This window comes from Felis catus, chromosome C1, assembly GCF_018350175.1.
Source record: "Felis catus isolate Fca126 chromosome C1, F.catus_Fca126_mat1.0, whole genome shotgun sequence".
NCBI classification, from domain to species: Eukaryota; Metazoa; Chordata; class Mammalia; order Carnivora; family Felidae; genus Felis; species Felis catus.
This window is the reverse complement of record NC_058375.1, coordinates 90,877,184-90,899,899: the sequence shown is the minus strand read 5'-3', so window position 1 is coordinate 90,899,899 and position 22,716 is coordinate 90,877,184. Positions and strand designations below refer to the sequence as shown.

At 38.1% G+C, this 22,716-nt stretch overlaps 1 long non-coding RNA gene across 4 annotated transcripts in view; it reads left to right on the top strand.

Annotated features, from left to right (window-relative positions):
* The window catches only part of LOC109502511, a 242,675-nt gene extending 232,924 nt beyond the window's left edge, over positions 1–9,751 (top strand). For 3 of the 4 annotated variants that reach the window (XR_006582799.1, XR_006582800.1, XR_006582801.1), the window contains 2 exons: positions 9,209–9,263; positions 9,460–9,751. This is a non-coding gene — a long non-coding RNA (uncharacterized LOC109502511). The remainder of the gene's footprint in view (positions 1–9,208; positions 9,264–9,459) is intronic. The other variant, XR_006582802.1, reaches the window with a different exon arrangement.
* Positions 9,752–22,716: the final 12,965 nt, after the last annotated feature.

Here is a 22,716-nt window from a genome sequence, read left to right as displayed (position 1 = left end):
TTGTCCTTTATCTTTTTGATGGTGATACTGGGCTCCACCTCCAGGGCAATGGTCTCTATAGTCTGGACTACTGACTGACTAAATGCACTAACATTTTACAATAACAATTTCTTTTTTTGCGTAGTTGTGCATCCGTAGAGATTTTTCTTAAAACATGCATCTTATTGTATATTGCATTGTTATTTTTATATCTAGCATATTTTTCTTGTTAGCATTTTCAGGATATTTAAGTGAATTTTGTACATATGATAGTGGCTGACAGAGTGTCATGTCCCCAGTATGATTTTCACAGACATTAATTGAGTTGGATTTTCTCTGTATATAATGAGAATTTTAAATGTTAAATGTTTCATGGAAATGGCTCTAAATGGTTCATACAATGTTGGTCAGTATCAAATTCTTCAGTTATATTTAGTAACTCTCACAGAAATGGTACAGGTTTATTGCAAACCCATTTCTTCCACAAAGCATAGTGAGCCCTTGTACAACACTGTGCTAGCCACAAGCATAAGCCACAGCCTCGGCAGACATAGATCCTGCCTTCCCAGAGCATACAATGTGAAGAGAGGTACAGATAAGGAACCTTTGGTTATTTATAACCTGTGTTTATTTATAATGCCAGATTGGTAAAGTTCATGTGCACGCGGAACAAAGGAAAGGTGGCAACCAGCTTGAACACAGAGAGGAAAACTTTCAAGGGTGAATGTTATGAAAGTGGGGAGATAGGTAGGAGGCATGAGTATGACTCAGGGATTCAGATAGGACAAGGCATTCCAGACAGAATGAACAGCTTTCATCATGAGTAACATGGAGCTGGAAGAGTTCATGCAACTTTTGAGTTCAGTAGAGAAGCAGGAAATGGGGATATGACAGCAAGAGATAAGGCTTAAGAGGGAAACATTAGGGGTGCCTGGGTGGCTCAGTCAGTTGAGCGTCCGACTTCAGCTCAGGTCATGATCTCACAGCTCGTGAGTTCGAGCCCCGTGTCAGGCTCTGTGTTGACAGCTCAGAGCCTGGAGCCTGCTTGGGATTCTGTGTCTCCCTCTCTCTCTCTGCCCCTAACCCACTCGCATTCTGTCTCTGTGTCTCTCAAAAATAAATAAACATTAGAAGAATTTAAGAGGGAAACATTAAATTTATAATATAAGCTAAGTTTGATTTTTCTTCTGAAGGAAATGGGGATAAGCAGTGAACTAACAGAATCAGAATTATGTTTAGGAACATAGAACAGGTAATGAAAGGCACCCTACAGGGAGAGCTGTGAAAAGGCCAAGAAGTGATAATAGCCTGATTTTTGTAAGCAACACTGAAGATGGAGAAATTTGAATTGGTTTAAAATTTTTTTTAAATTTTTTTAATGTTTATTTATTTTTGAGAGAGAGAGAGACAGAGACAGAGTGTGAACAGGGAGGGGCAGAAAAAGAGAGGGAGACACAGAATCCAAAGCAGGCTCCAGGCTCTGAGCTGTCAGCACAGTGCCCGATGCAGGGCTTGAACTCACAAACCACGAGATCATGACCTGAGCGGAAGTCGGATGCCCAACCGGCTGAGCCACCTAGGCACCCCTAAAAAATATTTAGAATATAAAATCAGTAGAAACTGGTGACTGAATCTGTATAACAAACAAGTAAATTAAAGCAAAGAACCAAGGATGACTCCAAGATTTTTCTGAGTTGAAGAACTCATTATATGGCAGTGTCATTCATTGAGAATCAGTGTTGGAGGAAGAAGTTTGGAGGGAAGAAGTGGTTCAATGTGGTATATTATGGTAGACACGATACTGGGACCCCAAAGAGGGCCAAAAAGGACTTTGCAGATGCAAATAAATTAAAGATTTTGAGGGGGCACCTCAGTGGCTTAGTTGATTAAGCATCTGACTCTTGGTTTCAGCTCAGGTCATGATCTCAGGGTTGGTGGATTTGAGTCCTGCATCGGGCTCTGTGCTGACAGTGTGAAACCTGATTTGGATTCTCTTTATCTCCTTCTCTCTCTGCCCCTCCCTCACCCTCTCTCTCCCAAAATAAATAAATAAACTTAAAAAATATATAAATTAAGGACCTTGAGATAAAGAGATTTTCCTGGACAGTACGGGTTGGCCCTATGTAATCATAAGAAGAAGGAGGCAGAAAAGTCAGAGTCAGAGAAGGAGATACAATGATGGAAGCAGAAGTTGGAGTGGTGTGAGAAAAAGCTGGAGGCCAGGAAAGGTAAGGAAATAAATTCTCTCCTATAGCTCCCAGAAAGAACACACAGCCTTGTGGACACACTGAGTTTAGGACTTCTGACCTCCAGAACTGTAAAAGAATAAATTTGTGTCATTTTAGGCTGCTGCATTTGGGATAATTTGTTACAAGAGCCATAGAGAAGTAATACAGGCAAGAGTTTTATGCTCTGTGGGATATTCGACTCAGAGGTCTGGTAAGCAATTGGACAGATCTGTCTGATGCTCAGGAGAGAGGGGAAGACCGGGGCATTGAGAATGGAGAAGCACCAACATTGAATTGGTGCTGGAAGCAAGGTGCCTGGCAGAGAATCCATGGATGGGAGTGAAGAGAAGAGTTCCCCAAATAGAATGTAGGGCAACCCTAACCTTTAGGGATGGATAACAACAAAGGAAACTGGTAAGTAGTCTATAAAGTAGAAAGAGTGTAAGAAGAGTGAGAGTCAGGGCAAAATGAAGAAAGAAAATATTTTAACTGTGGGGATTTGATTATTAGTGTCAAATGCCACTAAGAGACATTAGCTCAAAGAAGTTTAAGTAACATATGTATTGAAAAGTGACAACTGGATAGGAAGGAACCATGAGGAGAGAGGTTAAAAAAGGAAGCAAGAGAAAATGCCCTGAACTCCCAGTCCCTTAGAAAGGAGACACTGTACTCGAGTGGAGTTGGGGAGGTGGTGGCTGGGCAGGAGCAAACCTGTCTTTCTCTGGGATGGAAGAAGATGTGGGGACAACAGCAAAGTGGAATGCAGAACAGTGCCCTAGAAAAGGCAGAAAAATCCTTTTTCACTCTGCTCTGATCCCTTTTGATACTTGTCATGATGGCTACTGATTGTATAAAGTTTGATGCATGTAATAAGGAGTAAGTGATTTATGGAAATTTCTAATTTAAATATTCAAAGAAAAAGCATGCTAATTTATTTGGGAGAAAAAATCAACAAGACACGTAGAAGTCTCCAAACAATAGAATGGTTTAAATTACTTAATTGGACTCTGGATGGGGTTCACAAGGTCATAGAAATTTGTAACAAACACACACACAAAACAAAACAAAACCAGTGTTACACTAAATGTAATGGAAAAAATAACTTAAACAGGAATATAACTCTGGTGGACTAGGAAATCATGAAAGGTTTTAGTTCAACACTCATGAGAAAAGGTAAGGTGATGTTTTAAACAATTGAGAGCATTCAATTTAATCAGTCCCTTATCAAATATATATTAATCGCCTATTATCTGCCAGTAACTGCCAAATAAGGAAGGGTAAACTATTAGGAAATAGAGGATATGAGTGCTATAGTATTTATTATTTATCTCCCACTGAAACTGTGATTGACTATGTAAGTAACATCCTTACCACATCCTTATCTTGGTTACACAGATTTTAAGAGTTGGTTTAAATGATGGGATGTTTTATTTATTGAGCCATAAAGCAAAAGGAATTATGCTACAAAACAGAAAGACACACACACACACACACACACACACACACACACACGCACACTAGTTTAGATTACCTTAAAGACAGGTAAGCAAACGGGTGCAAAACAGGCAATTTTACTTATGTGCAGCAGGTATGTAGCTGTGTATCTGTGTATGTATGCATGTATCTCTGTCTCTATATAGATAGATACGTATTTTAAACATGAAATAATGTGCATGACCTGTTTGGTATAAATTGGTATAATCAAAGTTTCTCTTATAAAACTAATCTTTTCTAAATATTTTATTTGATCAATCCACATCTATAAGTATTACATAAAAGAGAGACCAACCTGTGAAATATACTGTCAAGCATCAGAGATTAAATTGGTTTGTTCTGTGATTCTGTAAAGTGCACACAAGAGAAATGATATGGAAGTGTTTAGGGAGGTGAATGATAATGGGAGGGTCTTGGCAGTTTGCTCTGGAGAGCGGTGAAGCAAAGCTAAAGGGAAGATTCAGAAGCTCTCTAGCATAAGAAAATAAAAGAAAGTAATCAAAAGTTGAATATTTTTCCCTTGGCAAAATAGGCAGTTTCACTGAATCCTTCCTGAAATAATTGTAAGTTGGAAATAGGTGAACTTGAGTCATGGTAATCAATTGAAGGGAATTAAATGTGTCATCTTGATGACCAACAAAAATGAGAAGAGATAATGCATGAATTTAGCTAGTTTTAGAAACTGGATCAAAGCTCATGATCTGAATAAAACAATGACAAAAATGAATCATCTTAAAATGAGAACTTGTTATATTTATTGGTATAAATATGCATTGTTTACATATACAAACACATTTCTATAAAAGTTGATAATGTCTTTTAATTCTTTGGTGATATTTTACATATAACAGAGCCCTTATCTTTACGGTTAATACTGTATAATCAGAACACATAAAATAGAATTTTTATCCTTGATTTACAAATTCTCCCCATAAAAAGCACTCAAATAAATAAACCCAATTTTGCAGGTAATCTTGGAATTCTATTTAGCAAATGACACATAAGAAATTTATTTTGCCAATTTTCATGGAGTGACTCTCCTGACGATTTCTCTTAGACCTAAAAATTCTTAAGAACAAAAGTTCTCTTCAGCCTTAGCAGACTGTCCCACCAATGGCCTTTTGCACAGGAAGGAGAAACGAGGAAGAGAAATTGTTAGGAGTGCTACCCTTATAATCAAATGTGGCTTTGGAAAAAAAAAAACTCAGAAAGTAACCCTTATCCTTGGGAAATAATGACCACTTTACCTGAGTGGGCTAATGCCTGGAAGGAAGCCTTTGGATAATGAGTTCTACTAGAGGGGTATCTGCTCAGCTTTTATCAAGGAGGCAGATGATGAGATAGGGAGCTGAAGCCTAGTTGAATGAATATAAACTCTATGCTGGAAACTAGGTCAGATATATTGTTTCCATTTGAAATAAGGGGCTCTCAAGAACCAGAAATTTTTTGGGAGAATGCCTAGAAATGTACAGCAAGTAGACATATTTCTGACGAATTTTGCAGCCCCTTTGAAGCTGGCCTGCCTTGACCTCCATTAGCAATAGCCACACAATGATGCCGAGACATAGACGTTTTGGAATTCGCTCTTTTAAACCAATCCAAGTGTTGTTTTCTCTTTTGCGGCTATAACAATGGTTGTGGTCCGAGAGGTATAAGCACTATTACACATACTGTGTTCTATGTTAGCAAGTGTTAAACAATGAATAATATAATGGGAGATATATATTTAAGAATGCCTACAGGCCCTTATCTTTCCACTCCACAGTGTGGAATGGTTTATTTTTAATTATTTGAAAGCAAACCTTGGCTAATCAGAATTCTTTCTTTTAAGTTTTTTTCACACTAAATTTACCACATACTTTCCATTTAAATAATTTTTCATCTATCTGGGCTTAAAAACTATGAGTATTTTTCTTAAGTGTGAAAAGTTATTACCCTGTAGACTAATTAGACAGCCATCCTTAGCTTTCCTAAATGAGTTTAGAAAAAAGAGGACCCATAGTGACAAATACAAATTTGGAGATAGTTCAAAGTGGAAGTTTTATTGGAAATGATGTCATTGAAAGGAAGCATTACTTAGAAATAGATTCTTATAGGGGTGCCTGGGTGGCGCAGTCGGTTAAGCGTCCGACTTCAGCCAGGTCACGATCTCGCGGTCCGTGAGTTCGAGCCCCGCGTCAGGCTCTGGGCTGATGGCTCAGAGCCTGGAGCCTGTTTCCGATTCTGTGTCTCCCTCTCTCTCTGCCCCTCCCCCGTTCATGCTCTGTCTCTCTCTGTCCCAAAAATAAATAAACGTTGAAAAAAAAAAAAAAGAAATAGATTCTTATATTAAGTCTGTCTTTGTGGCAAAGGTACTTACATGCATTCTATAATGGCGTCTCTTTTTCTTTTCCTATAATGTTCATTAAGGTTTGTTTCAATAAAACATTTCCTACTCTCTAAACTCATTTGTTAAGGATAGCAGATTCATTTGCTAATGTTTGTGTTAACTCTTATGATTCCATTGCTCAAGAGTTGAAAACCTAACAGGGTTTGAAAAGCTTTAGGTAATGTTTTTATGGAAATATAGGTAGCATTCTATGTGACATGAATTGCTGATGATTGAAAATTTATTTTAAAATTGGAGTGGAAGTAAGAAATTGAGAGGACATGTGGAAGAATTTTTTTAATAAAAAATATGAGCTTTTATGAGATCAATATGATTACACAATGGTAGCTATAGTAATAGTAATAACAATATCTACTCTGAGCACTGAGGTCAACAGAATTAGTTAAGCGTTTATAGAAGAAATGTATAGGAATGTAAGTCAGGATGGTTTCTTTGATCTGAAATTGAGCAAATGTGTTCTAACATCTTTTCTCAGTGTTGAAAGCAGCAGGCCTAACTACATGCTGGAGAAAAATATTTCACTAGTTTTCCACAGACAGCCTTCACCAGGGCGCTATCAAAGCCAAACTCAAAACTGTGTGGTCAGGCTTTAAAAGCATCATTGCTACATGACAAAAAGTCTTTCATAAATGCCAAATGTACCATGGCTTAACCACTTACCAAGTGGCCTTCTGTAGTGTAATGCAACATTAATCATATCAAACAGAGAAAAGAATTCAGAGCTAAACCTGTCTTTTTATGTGTCAATTGAAATCTTGGCTTGATTTAATTAGTCTCAGTTGCTTTTGATGGAAGGCTAGGGAGATCGTGAGGAAGTTGCCTGGTACATTATTAATTCTCCACATCTTTATTGTCGTGCCAACCCTATTTATCCCATTTCGAATTCTCCATGTCCCCTTCCCTGGCAGTGACAGCTGTTAGGGCTGTTGTGGCCACTTTTTTTTTTTTCCTTTCCCGTTAAGAGGGCAAGCAAGCAGTTGCTGTTCTTTCCAATGCCCAGTAAAGGAGCAGTGGGAGCCTAGTGGCTGAGCGGTCCCCTCTCAGTGTGTCAGGGGTCTCTCCTTCGGGAAGTGATCAAGTCCTGCTCACTCAAGAAGCTGGACTTTGACATTGTTCTTTGACTTGACAACCTAAAATCCTCCTCTGCTTTCCTGGATGAGCCTGTAATGACCTCTTTCTAAAGTCAAAATATTGACTGTTACTTACACATTCAATCACAGGTTGTCACATTTGAGCAGCAGTGTTTTCCTCCCAGAATTCTGCGGATGCCCTTGCCCATTCATGTTCTGCTTATTGCATTCCTGCACATATCCATGGTGTGTGTGTCTGTACAAATTTGAAGAATGATCACTTGCAGGTAACCATGATGGATCAAGATACTACATGGCACTCTCACGCCTAGAATAATAATTTTTCTTCCAGTTTCAATAAAAATCAGTGATTTTCTTATGTAAGTGAAATTTTCATGCTTCTCACATTTTTATTTTATTGACTTCCAGCTCCAGATTTCTCTTTTACTGAGGCACCCTTCCCATCAATTGCAAACTGTCAACCAAGTTTACACAATATTGCCTTCCTTCCATCACTGAGTCCCATTCAACTAAATACATCATACAGAAACATCAGAACTAGGAAGAATCACCATGGACAAATAATATTAAGGCAGAGTTGGTTTGTGTTATTTTGTTTTTGTTTGTTTGTTTGTTTGTGTTTTTTTGGCCCACCTTAAGGGTTATTCCAAATGAGCTAGATTAAAATGACTAGTGCTGAGACATGTCTTTTCAAAAATAACCTCTGCAACTGGGAGAATATAATTCATGCTTTTGTCAGACTTACACTCAAGTATTTATTTTGTCAAGATGTATGATTCAAAGTTGGATAGTGCTTTTTTAAAATATATTTTTATCATTATTTTCAAACATTGTGAAGTGGTTCTCATTGAGTTTATTTACATAATTCCTTAAGCCATGATTATTATGTAAGTAAGTCTTTTGATTTTTAAATATTTTTAAAATTTTTATTCTTTTTTGGAAAGAGCACAAGTGAGGGAGGAGCAGAGTGAGAGGGAGGGACAGAATCCCAGGCAGGCTCCATGCTCAGCTCAGAGCCCAATGTGAGGTTCCATCTCACATCAGTGAGGTCATGACCTGAGCCAAAATCAAGTCAGATGCTTAACCAGCTGAGCCACCCAGGCACCCCTGGAAATAAGACTTTTGAATCCTCATATGAATGCTGAATGAACCAAGCCTCATAAGGGTCAAATAATTTGCTCATGTGAGAGGCAGAGATGGAATTTTCATCCAGATTTTTGACTAAGAATAATATTTTCCCCATTATATTCTAGCTTCTGATTTTGTTCAGACCATATTTTTGGTGATGTTTCTTTAAATAATCATGAGGGAAAAAGACTAACAAGAGTGGGTTTTGTTGTGGTTCCAGACTTAAATTGTTTTACATATTTACTCCCAACAATGTAAAGTTTAAGATTTCCGCATTAAACATTTGGAGAAATAGGGGCGCCTGGGTGGCTCTGTCGGTTAAGCATCCAACTTCGGCTCAGGTCATGATCTCATAGTTCGTGAGTTCGAGCCCCGTGTCGGACTCCGTGCTGACATCTCAGAGCCTGGAGCCTGCTTCACGTTCTGTGTCTCCCTCTTTCTCTGCCCCTTCCCTGCTCATGCTCTGTCTCTCTCTGTCTCAAAAATAAATAAACAGTAAAAAAAAAAAAAAACATTTGGAGAAATAGATAGGTAAGTGTGATAGTGAGGACCTTGACATTAATGCCGCATAAGGAAAAATTATGAGGTTGGGATGTTTAATTGATAGAATGAAAGACAAAGATACATGATATTTGTTAGAAATATTTAAAGAGCTGTAATGTATAAGACAGGGCTGTATTTTGTTTCTATTGGAGGGAAACACAGGACCCTTTGGAGAAACAAAAGGAAATGGATCCACATGCAAATATTTACATAGATGTAAATGATAGGAAGAAAGATAATTAGATAGATAGATAGATAGATAGATACATACATACATACATACATACATATTACAGGAGATATTCAAGCAGGAGACTCATAGAGGAATTTTATTGCTTTGTTGTTTTTTTTTTCAGAGGAAATCACCCATATCTGAGTTCATTAGAATGAAGAATTAAAGTACTTTTCCAGGTAGGAGGAGCAAATATTGGTGAACAATCATGTCTATGAGAAATTCATTGTAGAATCTTGTTTTTAAGTTTTTATTGTATTCATTTTCTTTGATTACCAATGTTGTTGGTTTTTAATATTAGTTTTCTTCACATGTTTTGAAATTTTGGTTTTCAGACTCATCTAAGGTTTTGATATGTTTTTCTCTTTGTCTGAGCTTGTCACCAGGGACTCACTAACAAGCCACAAGAACCCAGTTTTCTAGCCCTGCTTACAAGTGCTGATTGCCACCAGAGACTAAGGTCAAATGCCAGAAGCCACAAACTCCAAACAAGCCTCCATGACCCAATTTTTGACTGGTTTGATCCAGTTCAGACTCTGTGCTAACCCTCCAGATGACCGTGGGATTATTACCACCTGCAGTAAAACCTTGGATCTCGAGTAACTTGTTCTGCAAGTGTTCCACAACATGAGCAAACATTTCTAATAAATTTTAACTTGATAAACGAGCAGTGTCTTGCAATAGTAATAGTATGTGCTGCTGAACATCACATGATCACAGCTGAGCCAATGGTTCTTCTCTCTCTCTCTCTCTCTCTCTCTCTCTCTCTCTCTCTCTATGGGATTGTGGATGATTGTCTTCCATGCTTGGACACTTGGTCTCAGGCCATGCTGTTTGACAGAAATGAGTGATTTTTCAGAACGTTAGAAGGTGCCCACAACTCGCACTAGTGTATTTTTTGTCACTTCATATCCATTCTGTTACCCTATGTCTTTTGATTGGAGCATTGAGTCCATTGACGTTTAGAGGGAGCACTGAAAGATATGAATTTATTGTCACTATGTTTCTTGTAGAGTTGCAGTTTTGGTGGTGTTCTCTGGTCCTATCTAGTCTTTGCTGCTTTTCATCTTTTTTTTTTCTTTTTTTTCTCTGTCTTTTCTCCCCTCAGAGAGTCCCCCTTAAAATTTCTTGTAAGGCTGGTTTAGTGGTCACTAAAGGTCACTCCTTTAATTTTTTGTTTGTCTGGGAAACTTTTTATCTCTCCTTCTATTTTGAATGACAGCCTTGCTGGATAAAGAATTCTTGGATGCATATTTTTCCGATTTAGCACATTGAATATATCCTGCCACACTTTTCTGCCCTGCCAAGATCTGTCTTCCCTTGTAGGTTAAGGACTTTTTTCCCCTCTTTCTGTTTTCATAATTCTTTCCTTGCCTGAGTATTTTGTGAATTTGACTCTGATATGCCTTGTTGATGGTCGGTTTTTGTTGAATCTAATGGGAGTTCTCTGTGCTTCCTGGATTTTGATGTCTGTGTCTTTCCCCAAGTTAGGAAAGTTTTCCACTATAATTTGCTCACATGACCCTTCTACCCCTTTTTCTCTCTCTTCATCTTCTGGGACCCCTGTAATTCTGATGTCTTAATGACTCACTGATGTCTCTAATTCTTAAATTGTGCTCTTTTGCCTTAGTCTCCCTCTTTTTTTTTCTGCATCATTATTCTCCATAAGTTTGTCCTCTATATTGCTGATTTGCTGCTCTGCCTCATTCATCGAATGCAATCCATTCGAGATTGCAGCTCAGTTATAGCATTTTTTATATCATCCTGACTGGCTTTTACTTCTTTTATCTCTGTAGAAAGGGATTCTAATCTATTTTTGACTCCAGCTAGTATTCTTATTATCATGATGCTAAATTCTGGTTCAGACATCTTGCTTGTATCTGTGTTGATTAAGTCCCTGGCTGTCATTTCTTCCTGCTCTTTCTTTTGGGGTGAATTCCTTCATTGTGTCATTTTTAAGGGGAAAAGGAATTAATAAGGTAAAAAATAAAATTAAAAAATTAAAAACAACACACACACACAAATCGAGTAATTGATGCTAGATCCTAGGTGTGTTTTGGTATGGGTGTTGAAAGGAGCTTGATAGATTAGAGAAAAAAAGGGAAGAAAAAAAAAAGAAAAACGTTTGAAAATTTGAAAAAATGAATACAATGAAATAAAATAAAATGAAATGATGGAAGTAAAATAGAACTTGAAAAATTTACCAAAAAATAAAAAATGTAGTAGAAAAAAATGAAACACATATTTTTAATAAAAATTGAAAATAAAAATAAATTTTTTCTCTTTCTGTATTCAAGAAAAAGAAAAGCAATGAAAAAAAAAGAAAATTGAATAGATGGACCAGCAAACAGACTGAAATACAACTGAAATTACTTTGTTTTCCCCCTAGAAGTCAAATCATGAAGCGGGTTACAGTCTGTAAACTGAGCACATGGAGAGACTTCTGTTCCTGAAGAGCAAGGTTGGCAGTTGGGCAGGGCTTAGTGTAATGGCTCCGTTCTCCACTAGATGGCGCTGCTTAGCCTACTGGGGTAGATTATTGTGGTGCTTGTAGGTGTGTATGCGCATGAACGCGGGGGTTGAAAATGGCGTCACTCAGATACCCAGTCTCGGAACTCTGTTCTCCCTGATCTATAATGGCACACCCTTTGTCTCTGGCTTCTGTCCACTCCCCATTTTTACCCTGTCTGTGACCAAGCCCTAGGCAGCACCTCCCTCCTGAGTTTCATCTCAGATGTGGCTGTTTTTCCTGACCCCTTATTTCTCAGGGACTGTGGCTCTGACCTGTTCTGCTCCTCTGCAGGAAGGTCTCACCGAGCACTGGCCGGGTGCCGGCCGCGCCCAGGAACGTTCGCAAGACGTGCTGCTGCCAATGCCCGGAGACTATTGCTGGGTACTAGCCTGCCCCAGAAAAAGTTCACACGATTGTGTAGCAGCAGCATTTCAAGGTTTATGGAAAATCGCAACACACCTCTGGTACCAGGCTGCACCCTTTACCACCTTGTTCCAGCACGAGTGAACGTGGTTGTTCTTCTGGGTCCACTGGGGCCTTTGCCTTGACACAGCCTCTGCCAGATATCCTCCCAGCAGGGGAACCGACTCTCCCCATGTGGCCTGAAGACCCCCAGACTTCACTCTGCTCCTGAGGATTCACCCTTCTCAGCAGAGCACAACCAGGTATCAGCTGCGGAGTTTCAGATTCTGCTCTCCTCCTGTATAGAGTCTTAATGGAATTTAAGCCCTCTCCTTTCTCCTTCCTTTTTAGTACAGTCCCTGCAGCTGTTTCCACTTTTCCATTTTCTCTCCAGCTGCTTTTGGGGGGGGGGGTGTTTTTCTCATACTCTGCTCCCCACCCACCCTCCATCCTCTCTTTGCAAGCAAAAACAGCTCCCTGCCTTCCGTAGCTTCTCTCTCCCCCAGTTCACCACTCTGTGCCACGTACCTGCTGAGTTCTGTGGTTCAGGTTGTGCAGATTGTTGTGTTAATCCCCAAATCAGTTTTCTAGGAGTGCAGGATAGTTTAGTGTTGATCTGGCTGCATTTCATGGACGCAAGACACAAAAAACTTCCATGCTGTTCCACCATCTTGGCTCTCCCCCTATTTTTTGTCACTTCAAATTACCTATGGACGGCCCTTTGCTTTTCCACACAAGAGTAAGTTTAGGAATGCTTTGCTTCATTCTAAGTAAGGGTGTCTGCAGGTAGAGACCCTTTCCTCTGCTGTCTTATTGTCAGTTACATTAAATACAGTATATGACAAGAGTTAATAATACTGGACTGTAGTCAACATCCATTAGTGATAGTGAAAGTCATCCCACGCAATAACCCTCCTCCCTTGTGTCTCCCTCACACCAGCCACGAAGGTTTTCAAAGGTAAATCCAGGTTAATTTGTTTATTTTACTTCATATTTTGTATTTTCTTTATGATTTTGTATTATATTACAGAGTTGTAATCATTTTATATGAATATTTTTGGGTTGTAGAAGGAATCATCTGAGTTTCCATTATTTCTTATGGGGAAATTCGCTTTGATATACAAGTGCTTTGGATTACAAGCATGTTCCTGGAATGAATTATGCTCACATACCAAGGTTTTACTATCAGTGTAATAACAAAAACACATCAACCAGTGCCAGGACAGGTTCTACTGTGTCCACTTAAAGGAAGAAAACAGGTGGCACTCTAATTTAGAGAAGTCTCCTCTCTCTTCCCTGAAAAACCCCAAGGTCAGCTTTTTTACCAATCCTTAATTACCCTAACCCTACAAAACTATGACAATGAGACCTACTGGGAAAGAAAATGTCGTATTTATTTATTTATTTATTTATTCATTCATTCTTTATTTAAAAAAGAATTTTAATTCCCATACAGTTAACATACACTGTGATATTAGTTTCAGGTGTACAATATAGTGATTCAACACTTCTATACACCACCCTATGCTTGTCATGACAAGTGCACTTCTTAACCCCCATCACCTATTTAACCCAATCCCCCACCTCTCCCCTCTGGTAACAGTTTATTTTCTGTAGTTAAGAGTCTGTTTCTTGCTTTGTCCCTCTCTCTCTCTCTCTCTCCCCCCCCCTTTGTTTTCCTTTGCTAATTTGGTTTCTTAAATTCCACATATGAGTGAAATCATCTGGTATTTGTCTTTCTCTGATTTATTTTGTTTAGCATTATACTCTTTAGCTCTGTCCATGTCATTGAAAATGGCAAGATTTCATTCTTTCTTATGACTGAAGAATATTCCATTGGTTATATACAACCAGATCTTCTTTATTCATTCATCTATTGATGGACACTTGGAAGAAGGTGCCGTTAGAGCATGAGTTCCCTTCTCCATTCTCTGGCCATTGAATAAATTACCTGTTGCCGTCAAATACTGTTTTGTTATTTGGCTATTTGGCCAATGGTATTGAGTAGGGAAAGAACCTATCACTTCAGTAAGAAGCTTATCATGACCTATAATCTGTTCAGGAATGCTCAGTGGTGGGGCCTCTAAATCAGAACAGGCGCAATTTGCTGCTCCTCTGGAATAATATTGGGGAAACCACAGATTCCATTGTTAAGTCACCAGCTTGGCATTTATTTTCTTTTTAAAAAGTTGTATTTATTTATTTTATTTTGAGAGTGAGAGAGAGAGAGCACACATAAATGGGGGAGGGACAGAGAGATAGAGGGAGAGAGAATCCCAAACAGGCTCTGTGGTGTCAGCACAGAGCCCACATGGAGCAGGATCTCACAAACTGTGAGATCATGACCTGAGCGGAAATCAAGAGTCAGAGGCTTAACCTACTGAGCTACCTGGAATCTCCTATTCTGTTTATTGTCTGATATTGAAATGCTCACCTAATGTTTGTTTGGTTCATAACTATGGGTTATATTTGTTCCTTTCCCTTTGATTTAAACTTTCTATACCATTTTACTGCTCATCTATCACTAGTAGTAGGATACTAGCATTATTCAACATGGTAGTTTACTGCTTTTAATTGACAAATTTAAAATTTAAAATTATTTTTATTATTGAATTAGATTTTTTGCCATATACCATTTTTCCCCCTTTTCCTCCTTACCTACATATCTTTTATTGGTTCTTTCCTGCCATGGAAATTACACATTCTAATTGTAGTGTTACATAGAGTAAGTCTCATATATATATTATTTTTTGTTTTCAACTTCCTAAGCTTAACAATGTTTATATCTTAGCCCAAATAAGATGTATCCATACCCTCATTTCCTTCTCATTTCCTCCAGGCTACCCACCTACCACTACTCCCTCTACTTTGCTGTCATATATAATTTTCATTGTTTGGATTAATTACCGTGGTGTGGTTTGGATTGATATATAATATAATAGTAGATTTTTACTAAATTACCACACACCCTTATCAATCCCCTAGATTTGTTTATGTTTCTCCAAGAATGTTTCCAAAGATGATTTCTGTGTGCCAAACCTTTTTAAGCTTTGTATTCTTAGGTTCGTCTATAGACTGATATATTCAAATGTCAGTTTACCTAGATATAATGCTCAGAATCAAAACTTCTTTCCTCTAAATATTTTTTAAACTTTTTAAAAATGTGTGTTAGTTTATTTATTTATTTATTTATTTATTTAGAGAGGGAGCAAACAGGGGACAGGCAAAGAGAGGTAGAGAGAGAATCCCAAGCAGGCTCCACACTGTCTGCATGAAGTTTGATGTGGGGCTCAAACTCATGAACCGTGAGATCATGATCTGAGCTGAAATCAAGAACCGGATGCTTAACCCACTGAGCCACCCATGTGCCCCCTTCTAAATATTTTTATATATCACTCCACTCTCTCTTTTGCACCTAGTCTTGCTCTTGCGGTTTTTTTTTTTCTTTTTTTGCCACTCTAATTTGACTTTCTTTTTAACAATCTACTTTTTCTGAAAAACAACAATTTTCTCTTTTTCTTTAGTGTTCTTACATTTTTTATAATATGTCTAGGCTCCATCTAGATTGTTGAATTATGTTTATATTATAGTTTTTGCCTTTCTCAATTATCTAGTTACTCTCTCGTGTTACAGGAATATTAGCCACATTGGCTGGTAATGTCTAATCAGGTTGAAAAGCTAAAACCCAAGTCCTAGTATATACACCTTCTGGTAGATTTAGAATGTGGGTGTCAGACATGGATGCAACATAAGGTAGAGACCTCTTATTTGAGCACTTGATGTTTTCCATATTTTCTATTCGTCATTATATTCTTTAACAATTTTCTCTTTTGGGTATAATTCTTCAGCTCTCATTCATGGAAGGAGTGGAAGATAGCACAGGGACTGCTCAGGGACTTGATATGTTGTTTTGATTAGTTATCAGTTGCTCTCCATTTCAGCTGTACATCTTATGACATAACTATGGTGCTTTTTGGTTACTGTCATAATTTTTTGGCTCTTACTGGTCATGGGAGTGAGGGAAGACAAAACAATGATCTTCCCAGGACAGTATGCAGTTGGGTGAAATAGGACAACCTAAATGCTGTCTCGCAACCCATTCTTCTCCTGAGGTATCAGACCATCTGTTCCAGAAGACGACAGCACACTTCCATCTAACACACACACACACACACACACACACACACACACACACACACACACACACCTCTACCTTTTCTTTCTTAATACTTCTCACAGATTTACATTTTGTTTTATCAATGTTACCAATTCCTTCTATCTCTCCTGTGATACCTTCAAACTTGGACCAGGGTGGGTGTGAGGAAACAGGAGTTTATCATCTTTCTAAGGACTAAAATTGTGCCAACTCAGTCTGGCACCTTATTGTATGTTGAGGATGTCCTCTGGGACCCAAGCAGGTATTAGAGATTTTATAATATGAATCTCATATTTTTCAGTATAGATCCAATTTGCTTAAGCAAACCAAATGTATGAAAATTGTGATTTATGCACCAGTTAAATTAGTGAGTGATTATTTGTCTCGCAAAACAATTTGCCATGAAATTCCTCTAAATAGCAAACTTCCCTAGTGCATTTGAATGTGATATGATTCATAAATTTCAGCTTATATCCAGTCTCCAGGAATACAGGTTTGAGAAAGCACTATAGGGAGCTTAGATTTTTGCCCTGTCAGCTATGAATAAATGAATGGTTCCTTCATTTCTTTTTTTTCCTTCTGTTCCTTTATTCTTGCATGCAGTCTGCCATTCCCATGTTTGAGTCGGGTGTGATGCTATTGTGCCAGCTCCAAACCTGCCCTTCCATACTTTGCTTTGTGATACTGGTGCTGGAATTCTGCCCACCACATTTCTGTTCTGCCAGCTCAGAGCTGGCTCTGTGTTAAAATGGGATTTGAGAGGGAGACTGGAGAGCTGGGAGAGGAAGAGATTTCCTCCACTTCCTCTGAGTCCCGGACACAGGGCTGTTCCTCCCTAATACTAAGCCTGGAGATCCTTCAGCCAAACATCTCTTTGTCCTTAGAGGTATGAAAGTCAGCTGTGTGAGCTCTTCTCCAGCTCCTAAATTTAAGTCACTAACCTCTTCCCTTTGAAATATCGCTCCTTTTGCAGTTGTCATCTCCCTGATGCAGTAATATTTGCTTTCTACACTCTTTCTTTCTTTCTTTCTTTCTTTCTTTCTTTCTTTCTTTCTTTCTTTCTTTCTTTCTTTCTTTCTTTCTTTCAACATTTATTTATTATTGAGAGACAGAGAGAGACAGAGCATGAGCAGGGTAGGGGCAGAGCAGGGAGACACAGAACCTAAGCAGGCTCCAGGCTCTGAGCTGTCAGTACAGTGCCTGATGTGGGGCTTGAACTCATGAACCGTGAGATCATGATCTGAGCTGAAGTCGGACGCTTAATGGACTAAGCCACCCAGGTGCCCCTGCTTTCTATACTTTCATTGCTTCAGTACAATGTGGTTAAAATAACTGATAGCTTATATTTTCTGACTGGAGCTAGACAGATACAATATTCAACATTATTTTCCATTTTTATTTAAAAATTTTTAACTTTTATTTCTTTTGAGAGAGAGAGATCAGGGGAAGGGCAGAGAGAGAGGAAGGCAAATGATCTGAAGCAGACTCTGTGCTGACAGCGCAGAGCACGATGTGGGGCTCAAACTCATGAACCATGAGATCATGACCTGAGCTGAAGTCAGACACTCAACAAATTGAGCCATGCAGGTGCCCCCATATTTTCCATTTTTAAAAATATTTGCTGTGTCAGATGTTGTGCTCGTCATTATTAATCATGGTCAAGTCTTTCATGCCCTGTGCATTATGGCTTTTTAGACATACATTACACATTCAGAAACTATTTTATTGTTTTTATTTTGTACTTGCATTTCTATAGTTTGTGGGGTTTTTTGTACTTTTATGTATGTGGGGGAAGGTTATATGAGGCAATTGATGTGATCATAAAATGGAAATAGGATCCCTTGACATGCATACAGTGATCTACAGATTTCAAAGTACCTGTATACACATTATATTGTGTGAAATTTCAGGGCAGCTACTATCCCCATTTTACAGATAAGAAAACCTGAGATTCAGAGGAGTTTTCTTCAAACTTTCTCTTTCAAACCTCAAGTCCTTATTCACTGCAAAAAAAAAAAAATTAAAAAAAGCCTTTTCAACCATTAAATTTTTAAAACACAAAAGCAACATGAGACTAAAATCATGTGTATTTTTAAGTTTTTCATTCTTCTACAGCATGGGAAAATGGCAATCATATAGTTTAGAAAAAAATATGAACACATTTGTGACAGAATATTAAGATACTTTTGGTGAGTCAACGATCTGTGTGTGTAATAAAGAGACAGAGAGGAGGGAGGGAGGGGGAGAGAGAGAGAGAGAGAGAGGGAGAGAGAGAGAGAGAGAGAGAGAGAGAGAGAGAGAGAGAGAGAGAGAGAAACTCAGGAAAATATGGCAAATTCCATCTCTGGAAAAAACACCGGTCCTGAAGACTAGGGAAAGGACATAATCTATTCTGTCTTCCATTGAAGACCCATTCTGTTTAATTCAACTGTAATACTAATATCTTGGGCTTCCTCATAACACAAAACATATAAAATTTGACAGTCCCTTACAGCCCATAAAAACTATACTTTCTAGGCTCACACCCAAAAAGTAATTCTGGTTGTATGTGGGTGTGACAAAACCTCTTAAGTGTAAAAAAAAAATCAAAATTTTTCTCCAAATTCTTTAGTGAAATTGATTTTCCAGGGTGATGCAACAGATTTATATTTCTGGCTATCATTTTCCCCTAATACATTGCTGCACACGTCTTGGTGGGGTCCCAAATTAAAAATTACAGCCTTAAAACATTTTCAAAATCAGGTCTCAGAAACACTACAATAAGCCATATTGTTCATTTATTGTCAAAATTATTTCAAAGAGCTATCGTTTTATAGTTTTAATAGGGATAAATATAGTAGGAGTAAGGCTTCAGCGTTCCTAGTGCTAGCTTTCCTGTATAAGCCATTTTTTGATTGTGGAGATGCTTCCTCTACTAACTAAACATCCCTAAATATACTGAAATGTTTTCTTTGTGTTTCTCTAAGTGGTGACTCAGAGTGTCAGGGTCAGATAGAGCATCAGAGAGTACTCAGAGGACATTTGAAACACTTAATCTCACTTGCTCTTCTGAAGATTGCTTTTGAAATGACATTGACCAAATATGGAGGATTATGAAGGACAGAAGGAGCCATCGTTAAACTTCCTTTGTCTTGGATTATATTCCTCAAGTGATCTCCCTTTTAAATTGGTCACAAGATTTTCAATACTCCCCCTAAAGCTGGTTTTTTACTTTCCCATGCCCCTTTACTGTTTTGAATATAAGTTCTACTTCATTGTTTAAGCCGGAATCTGATTTCAAAGTAGGACATTACTTTGACATAAATTACAGCATGCTAGAGTGCTTAATCTTCTCAGTCTGATTTTATTGCTGCCCTGTATAAATAACACATAATAATTCTGTTTTATTAATATAGTGATCCATCTTTATTGCCCTGTGCTTGTTAATGAAGATTGAAAATGAAGGTTCCTAACTATAAATTAGAAGTGTTTAAACAACTGACAGAAATTATTCAAGTTTTCAAGTATTAGATTAAGCTTTCTTTTATTGGATATATTTACAGATAGAGTTCTGAATCCTCTGTGATGTTTTTGTTGTTTGGAGAAGATTATGTTCAGTTACATGCCTAGGTATGCTTAGAAATAAAGTATTCATTTATTAGGCTAATTGCTCAATTGGCACATATTAAATTCAGGGGAAGGTTCTAAGGTGAGCTCTACTGAGCTACTAGGATTCCATTAATCCTATTTCATGGGTCAAGAAAACCTCAAACTGAACCACTGAGCCTGGAAGATAATCAAGAGTTTGAGTAGACCTCTAAAGGTCAGCAGTTGAAATACAGGAATCAAGAAAAGATTTGTGAAAACTTTCCTCCTTAATTCACCTGTTACCGTTTACCTTCTTGTGACTACTTTATGGTGACAATGAACTATGTTATGTTATTTAGAATGTCCTGAACTTTCTTTTACCTCATGTTTTTTGACGTGCCTTTACCATTGACTATAATACTCTCAAATGGCCACCCTCTTCTACACACTGCTAGTGCCACGAGCCTACCTTAGTTGCTTACAGGAGCTCTTTCAAATCTCAGCTTACATGATCTTTCCTTAGGGCCATCTTTTCAGTTCCCAAGACTAAGATAGGTTTCTGTCCTTTATATTCCTGTAATATCCTGTTCTTTCCCCTATTGTAATGTTTACCAATGCATTTGGTTATATGTTACTTTACTTGCCTGGATTCTCCATTGTAATGTAGACTTCTTGAAGGTGGGGATGGATGGAATCTTATTCTAAGTTGTATTCCTAGTACCTATCATGGTATCTTACACATAATAGGTATTGAATACTTATCTTTTTATTTTATTGACATTAGCAGGTGGGAAAAGCACAGAATAAATCCAAAATGTAGAGCCCCTACCAGACACAGTGGTGTACTGGTTAAAAGTACAGATTTGGGAGCCAGAAGACCTGGGTTTGGTTTTCAGCCCTGCCATATACTTAGTCTATGGCCTTGGGCAAATTACTTAACCCTCTGTGCTTAAGTTTCTTCACCTGTAACAGAGGGAAAGTAAAAGGATTCTAACATTCATATTTATTAGATTTAAAACAGTTAGTGAGTTAGTGTGTATACAGAAGACTCAGTAGAACTTTGTAAGTTTAAGGCTAGATTGTTGAGTGAGGAATTAGAAAGAGAAAGCCTCAGTCCAAGGTTTCAGACCACAACTTGCAGGGGGTAGGAAATTCTCTGAGGGCCTGGCTATAGCCTGTGTTTCTCTTCTTCCTGATTGCTTCTTGCATTCCAGGACATCTAGTTTTATTACTAACCCCTACAGCAGTATTTCTTACAAGATTGTCCTTCAACTTTCAGAACCACCTGATTGGATTGGTAAAAATATAGATGTCAAGGCTTTGCTACAGAATCCTTGCAGGAGAGGCCTTGGGGAGCTGTATATAAACACCATCTTGGATGATCATGATGGCTGAAGAGGACTGAACTTTGAGTTTTGCTTTTCTGGACATAGTTCCAGAAACAGAGATGGGTGACTAAGGTTTGAAGAAGACTCCCTACTGATTCAGAAATGCTTTCAATTGCCCTGCAGCTCTCAGTCATAATATGTATGGCTTTTGTTACATCGCTTTATTCCCTGTGTTTTGATGTTTGCAAAAATAGATATAATCAACGTCTTCAAGTACCTTATGGTATAGTTAAGAAAGAGATGACTGTCAAACTCATTAAACAATTAGATAAAAGTTACAAACCAAAGCTTGTAAAAAGTTACAATCCCAAAATTGCAAAATAAAGTTTTGGTACTAACTTTAATTAAGAAGGGCTAGGTAGTTTTGAGCAATCTGGGAAGATTTTGGAAAATGAGTTGTCTATGAGACACGAGTAGGAACCTGGTGGGCAGAGAGGTAGGGAATGTATAGAGAGCATTGTGACAGGGGTAAGAATGTGACTAAAGGATCAAAGATGGCCGTGAGGATGGAACATGTAAGGAAGCTAAAAGAGCTCGGACTCAGATATTTCATGTTAAGCAATAGAAAGTAGTGGGAATCAAGACACACACCCTTATCTCCAGTTATTTTCTATAATCTTAAAAGACCCAGTGGGAAGTCAGAATTTGATCAAATTATGGAGAATCATTGTGAGTCTTTATTTAGGAACTGATAAAATGAAAACTGGAGTCTAGGCAGATTACAGGCATGTTAGTAACCCCCCGCTACCTGTAATATAAATATAGTGTGCTTCCCAGGGATATGTCAAAACAAGCTGGTATAAGAGGCATTAGTAATTGTATAAAAATAAATAACCTAAAGCAGAACAAATTATAGGAAGAGACAATTGCTAGTAGATTGTGGCTGTGGTGATCCCTGATGAGAGGGATGCTGGCTGAGGTTGTTGAGGAATATGTATGTGCTTGTGTACCCTCATAGTGGCCTCTATGCCCTCACTACCAGCTTCCCCAATTTCTGTTGTTATTCCTATTTCTGGAATGGTAGCAGGTATTTGCAGTTGGATAACTCTGTCAACCCATATCCTGAATTTTGGGAGTAAAACAACATTCTTTCATTTCATCCAGCTTCTGTCCATTTCTGTTCAAGATGGAAATGTTTCTGCTGGTATAACAATATCAAAATCCTCCAGGGCCTCTCCTGTATGTCAAGGTGATCCAAGCATTAGACAAAATGATTCTCCATAGATCCTTCCTGGGTAACTCCTTCACTATACTTGGCTTCAGCTGAGATGGTTGATTGGATCCATAAATCACATACCTAATCTCTTTAACAAAAAGCTGCTCAGCCATATCCTTGATCTCCTGTCCAGAGCATGCTTTCTCAATGATAGTTTTTCTGTCTTTACCATTCTGTGAAATCTGGATAGACTAATAACCTCCCAAATCATCAAGTGTTGGCTCCATTTTGCTTAATAGTCCCTTCTTCAATGGACTTCTTTCCACTTGAATTTTAATAAAATCAGCAAGGAGAAGGGCCATATCTTCTACACTTTACTTGGAAATATCCTCAGCTAAATATCCAAATTTATTGCCGACAAGTTCTATTTTCAACACAATTGTAGAATACA